Genomic DNA, 11,620 nt, shown 5'->3' on the forward strand with positions numbered 1-11,620 from the left:
AAGTAAGCTTGAAGCCATCCTCACATGATTGACAAGCATTCTGGATAGAAATATAGTTACAATTAAGCATTAATCAGGATGCACTATTTTTTTTTTTCTGAGATAGGGTCTTGCTCTATTGCCCAGGCTGGAGTGCAGTGGCATAATCATGACTCATTGCAGCCTCAACCTCCTGGGTTCATGTGATCCTGCCACCTCAGCCTCCCGAGAAACTAGGACCACAGGCAAATGCCACCACACTTGGCTAGTTTTTAAAATTATTTTTTGTAGAGACAGGGTCTCACTGTGTTGCCCAAGCTGGCCTCCAACTCCTGGGCTAAAGTGATCCACCCTCCTCGGCCTCCCAACATGCTGGGATTACAGGCGTGAGCCACTGCACCCAGTGTCAGGCTGCCCTTTGACCCACTTCCTTATAAGGGAAAGTCACGCAGCACTGCATAGCGACCACTCTTGCATCCCCATTGTTCCTATAGATAGGATCTCTGGTGTTAGACTCACAGGCTTTTGTTTAAAAATTCCTGAAGATGTTTTCCGGATCCCAAATTTCAGTGGAACAACTGACAACAACCAGTTTGAAGACCCCCACAGAGAAGCAAAATCATCATGAGAATACAGCTTCTGCCTCTCCCTGTCCCATGACTTCACCTTGCACTTTTCTACCAATCAACTCTCTCCACACGTCAGCCCACTCTGAAACCCTTAAAAACTAACTCCTCAGGGACACAGATTTGAGGGTTTCTCCCATGTCCTCATTCATCAGCCCTATGACTAAACCTCTTTCTCTGCTGTGACCCAATGTCTTGGCGTATTAACTTGCTGCACACATCAAGCAATGGACCTACGACAGTTACAAACTTACTGTATGGGGTCACTAAGATTTGGGGGATGCTTGTTGTTGCAGCAGCACCTAGCCTGTCCTGACTAGCTCAGAGGACCTGAGGCAGACATGAGGAGGACATCAAGAAACTGAAGAGTTAAGGAAAAGAGAAACAGGAAATGTGGATTAGGGGGTCAGTGTGGACCCTGGAGCTGGGGCAGTTGCCTGTGACTGGGCTGTCCACACTCTGTGCAACAGGCTGGCTTCCTCTGAGGCTCCAGGAGGGGGAGGTAAGCACAGGCCATGGAGTGGTGCCATCCATGTGCGAAGGATGATTTTGTAGCATGTGCTGACTGTGGGTCACCACTGACTGGGGAAGAGGTGGAGGAAAAGGGTTGGAGAGAATGTGTGTCATGCACCGAGCAGTGTGATCCCAGAACGTTCTAATGCTCCTCAAGAATAAATGAGTCGGGCATCAACAAAGGAGGCCAACCTCAGACTTCCTGTGTGGGGAGCAGTGCTGAGCTGGCAGTGAGTTATCCGTTTATTCCTTGTGCACGGTGGCTAATATACTCTGTAGCCACTCCTACAATAGAAGACCTCCTCTAGGACGTTGGTTGTTCGTTACTCATACATTCATTCTGCAAATATTTGAGCTCCTAGGCACTGAGCCTACCACAGTGAGTAGATAGGTTTCATGGACTTTATGGTCTGCATATGGCCAAATAATTAATAGCAATTTTCAATATGGATTGTTAAGTACTCTGACAGAGGTAAGTATAGGTTGTCTGGGAGAAGAGCGTAGAAACTAGTCCAGAGGTCTACAAAGAATGAGGCTGTGAGTAACTGAATTGGAAGTTAAGTACATGCTTCTGCGTAGCAAAACCCCCCACAATTGCAGGTAAATAAATGCCACCCTTCCCAGCAAGGGCCAGGGAGTGCAGGAAAATATCAAGTTGCCTGAGGATCTGAGTGCAATAGAAAAAGTTCTGAAAGTCAAAGGTCTTGCAATAGAATATTCATGAGGTGAAGCCTTATGATTCATTGTCTTGGGTTCACTCAGTGTCAAACCAAAGAAGAAAACCAAAAAAACAAAACAAAACAAAACAAAAAAACTGAAGGAACTCAGGTGTCTGGAATGAATTAACTCTTTTTTTCCTCCTTTTTTTTTTTCTTTTCTTCTTCTTCTTTTTTTTATTACATGATGAAGGCTGCCAGAAACTCAAGGGATTTGAGGATAATTAGAATTTCACAATGATAATGGGACTGTGCCCATCTATAGTTAACTCTTCCCACTCCACAGAGTCCCAGCACATCATTCTTCTCCCACCCCCTCCACTGACCAAATCTCATCCTTTAAGACTCAGTTTAAAAACCACCTCCTGGAATTAATTATGCCAAGCCGACTCTAAACAGTAGTCACCTGTCAGGAATGGAAGTGCGTAGGGGAATGAGGGAACTATTCACTTTTTAGTTTTATTAATTTTTACAAGTGTGTATCATTTTGTTTAAATAAAGCCAAAATTAAGCTTATGAGGAAAAACAAAATTCCACTTCCTCCACGGACCCTTCTCTGCTTCTCTGTCGTACAGTGGCCCCATGCTCGTCTCATTGCCGTCTACCATTTACTGGTTTTTCACAACTAAGTCCTTTCCTCTACTTTGGACTCAGCCCCAGCTAGAACCACCTGCAGAATGCACACAGCATTGCTCGTATACAGGCCACTAAATGAATGGTTGGCGAAGGAATAAAAGCCTGTAACGTTGGCCCCTCAGCTTACGGAAGTTGTGGGGAGTTTTCTGTGCTAGAAAGTCGTGCCTTTCACTGAGCCCCCAGCTTTAAGCAGTTTCATAAGTAGATGTTAACAACTGTGTTTCAGTCCCGGCTGGTTCTCACACACCCCAGCCAGGAAGAGCCTGGCCAGATCATCTCCCCAGGAAACGTGGAATGATAGTACACGGGGAGCTGCTGGGAGCTGGGGAACCTGCAACTCTTCCTCCTGTGAGGAAACAGGACCCTAAGTCAGCGTCCTGTGTCTACAGCGCCTGCCCCATCTGCGCTCACCTGGGAAAGCGGCTCCCCTCCCTCCCCTCCCTCCCCTCCCTCCCCTCCCTCCCCTCCCTCGGCGCTGGGCATTTTTCCCACGTGGATCCACTAGATGGCCTGCAACGAACACAGTGACTGTGAGGAGGCCTGTGTTGGAAAAGGAAATACTTCCTTGCTTATCTATTTGTTTGTTTGCTTTGTCACTCACCATTTGTCCTCATAAATCCTTTCAAGTAAAACTGATATTAAAAACCAATCACTTGCACATTCAAGAGCAGGAAAAGGGCTACGGCAGAGTTGAATCTGTGGGTCTTCAGGCAGAGATTTCTGATTGTTGGCAAAATAATCAGAAATTGTTTTGTCGAATTGATTTCTGAGTGTTAGCATTTTGTTCATTACAACATAACTCTGCATAGAAAGAAATGAATAATTAATTCTAAGGGCTTAATAAGTATCTTTTAAACTGCTTCAAATAAAGAGAAATGACAAGACCTAGTACTGGTAAGTGTGAGATAGAGCAGGCTCATTTGCACATCACTGGTGCCCTACACATCTTAGTGGTTTTTGCAAACAATGTGGCCTTTGCTGTAGGAGCAGTGAGATGACTGGGCGTGGTGGCTCACGCCTGTAATCCCAACACTTTGGGAGGCTGAGGCAGGTGGATCACTTGAGCTCAGGAGTTAGAGACCAGCCTGGCCAACATGGCAAAACCCCATCTCTACAAAAAATTTTAGGAATTAGCCAACTGTGGTGGTGTGCACCTGTAGTCAGGAGGCTGAGGTGGGAGGATCGCTTGAGCCTGGGAGGTGGAGGTTGCAGTAAGCTGAGATCACACCACTGCACTCCAGCCTGGGCAACAGAGCCAGACTCTGTCTTAAAAAAAAAAAAAAAAAAAAAAAAAAAGAAAAAGCCATGAGATAACTCATACTCTTTAACCAGGAAGCTTTGAGGAAATATGTAAAAGTTAGAGAAAAACAATCAGTATTGAAATGTCCAAGTTGCTGCTATTCTATTTGTAGTAACAAAAACTTGGAAATAATTTGCAGAACAACAATAGGGGAATGACTTAGTCAACTGCAGTATATCAATATAATAGGTGAAATTTAAAAGGGTGGTAAGTGTGAGCTCTGCCTGTACCTGTGCATGTAAAGCCATGTTTGTTTGTTTGTTTGTTTGTTTTTAAAGGTCCAGTCTTATTCTTTATTTAAAGCACAGGCCTGGCATGGCGGCTCATGCCTGTAATCCCGGCACTTTGGGAGGCCGAGGTGGCCAGATCACTTGAGCCTCAGGAGTTGGAGAGACCAGCCTGGGCAACATGGCGAAACCCCCATCTCTAAGAAAAAAATTCACAGCACAGTTCAAAGTCATTAAATCATTAAATCCAGTACAAAAGAAATGGCTCCCATTTCCTGGACTGGCATCAGACATCCTACCAGCTGCAATGACATCATTTTTATCTATCGTCTGCTTTTCCTTTTCAGGGGGCGGGGGAGGGTGGGGACTTATAAATGGGTCAAAGAGACTTCAACCTCAAAACCAAGGAGAAATCCCTGCTTGCAGAGAAACACAGGAAATGACTCTCTCTCTGTGAAAGGCAGTCAGGAACTCTGCTCCAGTGATGAGGGCCACTGATGGTGTGGGAGAGCGATCAGGAAGAGAATCTTCCTGGAGGTGGTACACAGTCAGCAGGAGCCCAGGAAATCACACTCCTGGGATGGCTGCTGTCACCACCATCACCCTCTCTTCTGTCTCCCCTCCGTGCCATCAGATTGAGTGAGGAACAAGGGAAGGTAACTACATGTAGAAAACGGAAGTGAACAGGAATGTGGGTGGTGTGAACATAAAAGAAGAAACTAAAAACCATCAAAAGTTTCTCAGCACTGCTTTCCCGCACTGTGGTGGAACTCTCTGACCCATCTCTTCATGTGTCTAACTTCCAGAGAGGGGGCTAACAGCACAGACACGGGACCGAAGGCCCACGTTCGCTCAGAGATCTCAACGGGCCCCTCTGAGATGGTGGTGAGCCATCTCACCACCGAAGTTGGCTCAACTGAAGTTGGCTCAGAGATCTAAACGGTGGGTCCCTCTGAGTCGGTGACTGCAACCAAGGTGTCTGTGATGTCCTTGGTTACTCCACCTCCTGACCGGGGATCTAGTTTACCATTGCTGGAAACGATGTCTATGTGCGAACTAATGTTTTTGCCTCCATACACAGTAGTGATCCAGGAGGGCCTTGGTCTCACACCCCACTGTTTAAAACAGTTATCAGAAAACTCCTTCAAGTTCCACGAGTGAAGTTCAAACAGGTCATCGATACAAAAAGGGATGACTATTTCTGTGCAGGCCTAACTCCAACCCAGGAATCCCAGACTGCTAGTTCTTGCCTCTAAACTATTCAGGCATGTCACCTGACCTAAGTAATATGCACTCACAGCTGGGAAAAATATTCTGCAGCAGCAACGAATCCGATATATTGGGTGTTTTCAAATAGTGGCACATGACCTCGATAGACCAAGCAGGCAAATGCTATAAAAAGTTAGGTGCATGAGGATAGCTCACCACTGCACGTCACCCAGGTTTCAGAGATCCAGTCTTTCAAAGGTCTTGCGTCAGGAAACCATTGCAAACTACCGCCCATATTTGAGAGTTGATTAACGGCATCCCAGGACCTGCGGAGGTTCTCTGAACAATATAGAACACCTTTCCTAAAATCTGTAGTTACGATCTTCATAAATACACCAGAAGGTATCAAATCCTTAAACTGCCAGATAAGGGCAGAAATTGCAAGAGCTCCAACTAGGGTATTTCGTGCTGAACTAGGCTGCAAGCATGCCACCACAGGGGCCCTAGAGGGCCATGACAGGGCGATTTTCAGCTCCTAGGATTGTTCTTTTCAAGTGTTTGATTAGCTCTGCAAAATCAGCCAGAGCTTTTTCTGATGGCAGGAGATCCTAGTGTCCAGAATCCTGGAACGGGTCATCACAGGGCAGGGACTCTCCACAGTATCACTGTTCCGCATATACCAACATAGCTTTCAGTTCCTCAGCCCCATCCCACATGAACCACGTATTATTGCAGAACCAGATGATGTCCCCATCATCTTTCTTCCAGTATTTATCAGCTATTAGATACTGCTGTTAAAAAGTTTTCACAGTATTAAATCCAAAATGGTCAACCTTCTGAGGCAAGTGGAGAACCAAGCCGTTCTTGGCAACAGCCAGGTGGGATGTGGGGTTGGCTGGTGAGTGCAGGCTGCCGAGAGCCCTTAAGGCCAGCTGGAGGGCTGTGGTGGTCCAGGGCACCAGGAAAGCCAGGAGCAGGAGCAGGAGGGCTTGGTGGCCCATGGCTAGGCTAGTGGCTGCCGTGCATGGCTAAAGCCATATTAAGTGAATGTTTTCTCTATTTAAAAAGAAATTTTCTAGTTTTGAGGCTGAGTTTAAGAACAGGTTGTTTTTCTCTGAGTAAGCCCTTAGACAACAAAATATCACCAGATAAGAGTTAAACAAAAGTAAACTCAACAGCTGCCTTCCACCTAGAGCCAGGGAGGGAGTGGACAGCCCCCAGACTGGGGAGAATATAGGGCAGATTTATGGAAAAGGGAGCTGGGAAATGTCTTCGATGGTTTGAGCTGTTATAACAAAATACCATAGACTGAATGGCTTTAACAATGGAAATTTATTTCTCATAGTTCTAGTGGCCGGAAGTCCAAGATCAAGGTTCTGGCTGATGTGGTTCCTCGAGAGGGACTGCTTCCTGGCTTTCAGATGGCCACCATCTCGCTGTGTCCCTACATGCAGAGGACGGGGGATCTGGTGTCTCTTCTCTTCTTGTAAGAACATGAATTCCATCCTCACGACCTCATCTAAACCTAATTACCTCCCAAAGGCCCCACCTCCTAATACTATCCCATTGGGAATTAGAGTTTCAACATATAAATTTGAGGGAGATACAAACATTTAGTCCATAGCAAGGGAGAATTCCACCAGCAGATCTTGGGCAGTGCACAAAAATAGTCCAGGCCAGACTGGACATGGTGGCCCATGCCTGTAATCCCAACACTTTGGGAGGCCGAGACTGGTGGATCACCTGAGGTCAGAAGTTCGAGACCAGCCTGGCCAACATGGTGAAACCTCATCTCTACTAAAAATACAAAAAAATTAGCTGCGAGTGGTGGCAGGCACCTATAATTCCAGCTATTCTGGAGGCTGAGGCAGGAGAATCACTTGAACCCAGGAGGCAGAGGTTGCAGTAAGCCGAGATTGTGCCATTGCACTCCAGCCTGGGCAACAAGAGCAAAATTCCATCTAGGAAACAAACAAACAAACGAAAAAAGTAGTCCAGTTTGGGGAGGCTCAAGATCTGCTTCCTCTGCGACTTTAGCTGGGAGCAGTCATAGCTGTGATGGGGAGAGGCTGGGCACTCAGGGCTGGCCCACACATGCACACATAAACCACAGTCAGATTGCATCACTAACAGCCATTCACATGCCTTTAATTCAGACCTAGCATTTGAAACTAAAATCAAACTACTGCACTATTACATGTTGCACCATCGTGTATACAAGGAGACTTCAAAAAGCTCATGGAAAACTGCAATTAACAGCTTAAAATAAAAAATATAAACTTTCTCAATATAGACTCCATCAAGTTCAAGACACTTTTGTAAGTGATACTAGCCATCTAGTCAACCCTCAGAGAACTGAGGGTCCTGGGAATTTAACCATGTCAATACAGTCATTTTCACATTTATTAACTGAAGAAAAATGAGTGCCCTTTAAGAATTTTTTAAGATTAAGATATGAAAAAGAAGTCAAAAGGGGCCAAATCAGGACTGTAAGGTGGATGCTTAATGATTTCCCACTGAAACACTCACCAAATTACCCTTGTTTGATGAGAGGAATGAGCAGAAGCATTGTTATAATGGAGAAGGACTCTCTAGTGAAGCTTTCCTGGGCATTTTTCTACTAAAGCTTTAGCTAACTTTCTCAAAACACATTCAAAATAAGCATATACTATCGTTCTTTGGTCCTCCAGAAAGTCAACAGACAAAATACCTTGAGCATCCCACAAGACTGTTGCCATGACAGTCTCCTGACCGGTCCACTGTTGCTTTGGCTGGACCACTTCCACCTCTTGGTAGCCAGTGCTTAGATTGTGCTTTGTCTTCAGGATCATACTGGTAAAGCCACATTCCATCTCCTGTTACAATTGTTACAGTTCTTCAAAGAAATGCTTCAGGATCTTGATCTCACTTGTTTAAAGTTTTCATTGAAAGCTCTGCTCTTGTCTGTAGCTGATTTGGGTGCAACAGTTTCAGCAGCCATCAAGTGGAAAGTTTGCTCAAGTTTAATTTTTCAGTCAGAATTATGTAAGCTGAACCAACTGAGATGTGTATGGTGTTGGATATTTTTTCTGTTGTTAATCATTGGTCCTCTTCAATTAGGGCATGGATAAGATGAATTTTTTCCTCAAAAATTGATGTGGATGGTCTGCTGCTGTGGGCTTCATCTTCCGTATCTTCTTGTTCCTTCTGAAAATGAGCTATCTGTTCATAAACTACTGACTTCTTCAGAGCATTCTTCCTATAACGTTTTCATAAAGCATCTATGATTTCACCGTTCTTCTTACCCAAGAATCACCATAAATTTGATGTTTGTTCTTGCTTCAGTTTTAGCAGAATTCATGTTGCTCTGATAGGGGCTTTTTTCAAAATGATAAAACCATTCTTAGTGCCTCAAACTAGATCCCATTCAGACATGTTATAACAAGTTAGTACGAGTTTATTTTGGTGCAGAAAATGGAAACCATAGTTTCCATTTCCATTTCCAAAGCCTAGTTCTTTCATTATATGCATTTTCCATGAACTTTTTGAAGACCCCTCATATAACTTGTGGCCTACAGTTAAGTTGAGCCACTTTAAGGGATAGTCTGAAGACCAAAAGGAAGAAGTCATGAAATAAGGCAACATTTGATTGGATACTCAGGACCCACAAGGGGAATTTCCCTGGCATCTCCTTTATTGTAATAAAAATAGCAAAATATAAGACAGCGCTAATTACTGCAACATGCTAATGTGTACTTGAGGATAGACAGACATTGCAATTTTTAAAGGATGACATAGACTATAAGATTTGTTTCCTTTCTCCTAGAAGATTGCAGACACCCAAAAATAAAATTTTAAAAAGTACTCCAAAAGATGTCCTCAAATTCAAGAATAGCTTTCATGATCACATATTTAAAATATTTATTGACCACATACTATGTTCTGGACCCCGTGGTAGTTTCTGAGGTTACATCATTGAACAAGACAGACATTATCTCTACCTTCAACATGCGTAATCTAATGGAGAAGGCACCACACTTGCACAATTAATGCTGTCATACAAGTGCTACAAAGGAGAATGTGACTGCTATGAGACTGAAATTGTCTTCGTTCGTTTAGTGTTGCTATAATAGAATATGGACATTGTCTTAAGTCTGTTTAGTATTGCTATAACAGACTCCCTGGGGCTGAGTAATGTATAAAGAAGAGAGATTGGTTTGGTTCACAGTTACAGTAGCTGGAAAGCCAAAGAGCTTGGCGCTGGCATCTGCTCGGCTTCTGGTGAGGCTTGTGTTGTATCATAGCATGGCAAAGAAGCAGAGAGGAAGCAGGCATGTGCAGAGAGACAAAGCAAGAGAAGCAACCTGTCTTTGTAACAACCTATTCTTGCAAGAACTAATAGATTACTATTCCTGAGAGAACACACCTTGTCTCTTGAGAAAGACGTCAATTCATCTTAATGACTTAGTCACCTCTTAAAGGCACCATCTCCCAACATTATGACATTGGCAAATTACATTTCAGTATGAGTTTTGCTGGGGGTTCTCAAACCATAGCAAACATAATGGGGTCCTGTCTAAATGGGAATGTGGTGTGGGAGTGAGGAATCAGAGATAATTTTTTAAATAAGTGATTTAATGGAGATTTGAAGGATAAAGAGGGGTTGTCTGAATACAGAGGAGAATAAAGAAGGATACTGGGGAGCAGAGGAAGCAACAAGGGCAAAGGCCCAGGGGCAAGGAGTGAAAGAAGGCCCAAGAGGCTAGAATGGCAGGAACAAAAGCTAGCTGGGGAGGAACTAGATTACCCCGGTCTTAGAGGCCAAGTTAAAGATTTTGTTCCCATCTTGGATGCAATACAAAGTGCACCCACTAGAGTGTTTGAAGCAGGGGGAGTGACACTTGTTAGGAATAACGCTTAAAATCTTAAGGAAATTGAACACTCGAACAAAGGACTTTTAGCAAAGCAATTTTACTTTTGCGTAGAGGGGTGCCTCTTTGGCCAGTTGCCATGAGAACACACTTGAACAAAGGTGCATGAGAACCTTTATTTTTGACGCAAGTCTTGCCCGTTTATCCTTTCCCCATTGGCTGGGGTCGGGTCGTATAATTTAAACTAATCTCTGTTGGCTAACCATTTGAATTTTTTTTTTTTTTTTTTTTTTTAGAAAGGGTGGGCACGTAAAAGAAAGTGGAGAGGAAGGGGAAGGGGTGTCTGTAATGAGCTAGAATGTTAGTCTTCTTTTTAAATAAGGGAAGGAATGCGAACTGGTATTGATAACGCCTGGTATTGTGGCATGCATGGGCATTTAACAAAGGCAAAAGGGATAAAGGAGAAAAAGGAGAAAAAAAGGGGGGGTACTATGAATTAAAGAATAAAAGATTGATCAGCTTATTTGAAGAGAAACCCACATACTGAAGGGCAAGAATGAATCTGAGGAAAGTCATCAGGAGGCAAGAGACAACAGGGGCCTGGATTGGGGTCATGAAGATGGACAGAAAGAGATGGACTCATGGTATATTTTGAATATATAATCAACAGGACTTAGTAAAGACTTGGACATGGGACATGAAGAAGGTGTCATAGTGACTCTCAATGTGGTGTTCAACTTGAGCAACCCTACAGATATTGACCATTTACCACAGGGGCTTTGGAGGAGGGCTGAATTTGGAGGGGAAATGGTGAGTCCAGTTAAATTCCAAGGATGACTTTGGACAAAAAGGAGAGGTCTGAGTTGAAGGTACACATTTGGGAATCAAATGAATAGGATCCACTAAGGAGAGAACACAGAGAAATAGAAAGCCCAGGACTGCACCCCAAAGAATGCCAGGATTTATAGGTTGGGTAGGGAAGGATGAGGCAGCAAAGGAAGCTAAGAAGTGGTCACTGAAACAGGAGAGAAACTAGGAGAAGAGGATGCTTATGGCAACTGATGGAAGAGAATATTTTAGGAAGGTGTTGATCAACACTATTGAATGTTGCTGCCAAGTTGAGAAGGACCAAGGTGTCTCTGTTGTTGTTAGCAATTCCCATGCCCTTCCTTGGGCGAGGCAGATTTTCTGGGTTGTGAGATAGAAGATAGGATGCAGTGGGTTGAAATATAACTGGAAGGTGAGAAAATGTGACTTTAATGGGGAGAAGGGATGTGGTGTGGAGTTGGAGACAACGGGGCATTGAAGGAAGGATACTAAAGATGGAAGCAACTTGATTGGTTTTCCACTGCTGATTAGAAGGATCCATTATTTGACAGGAGGAGATTCAAGATAGCTCCACTGGGAAGGTCAAAAGGGATGGATTTAGAGCCATCTCTTAAAGGCGCCATCTCCCTGGGTTTAGAGCCCAGGAGTGAAAGGCTGATTGGACATTCTGTACTGGGGGAATGTGGTGGGGAGGTGAGTGGGAGTTGTTGACTGTTAACTTCTCAGTAGGGTAATC

The 11,620-nt window shown here is 44.1% G+C and overlaps 1 pseudogene; it reads right to left on the bottom strand.

The window, feature by feature from the left end:
- Positions 1-4,737: 4,737 nt before the first annotated feature.
- Positions 4,738-6,207, bottom strand: LOC126933816 (lysosomal Pro-X carboxypeptidase-like; annotated as a pseudogene).
- Between the last annotated feature and the right edge of the window lie 5,413 nt (positions 6,208-11,620).

Source organism: Macaca thibetana, chromosome 13, assembly GCF_024542745.1.
Source record: "Macaca thibetana thibetana isolate TM-01 chromosome 13, ASM2454274v1, whole genome shotgun sequence".
Classification (NCBI taxonomy): domain Eukaryota; kingdom Metazoa; phylum Chordata; class Mammalia; order Primates; family Cercopithecidae; genus Macaca; species Macaca thibetana.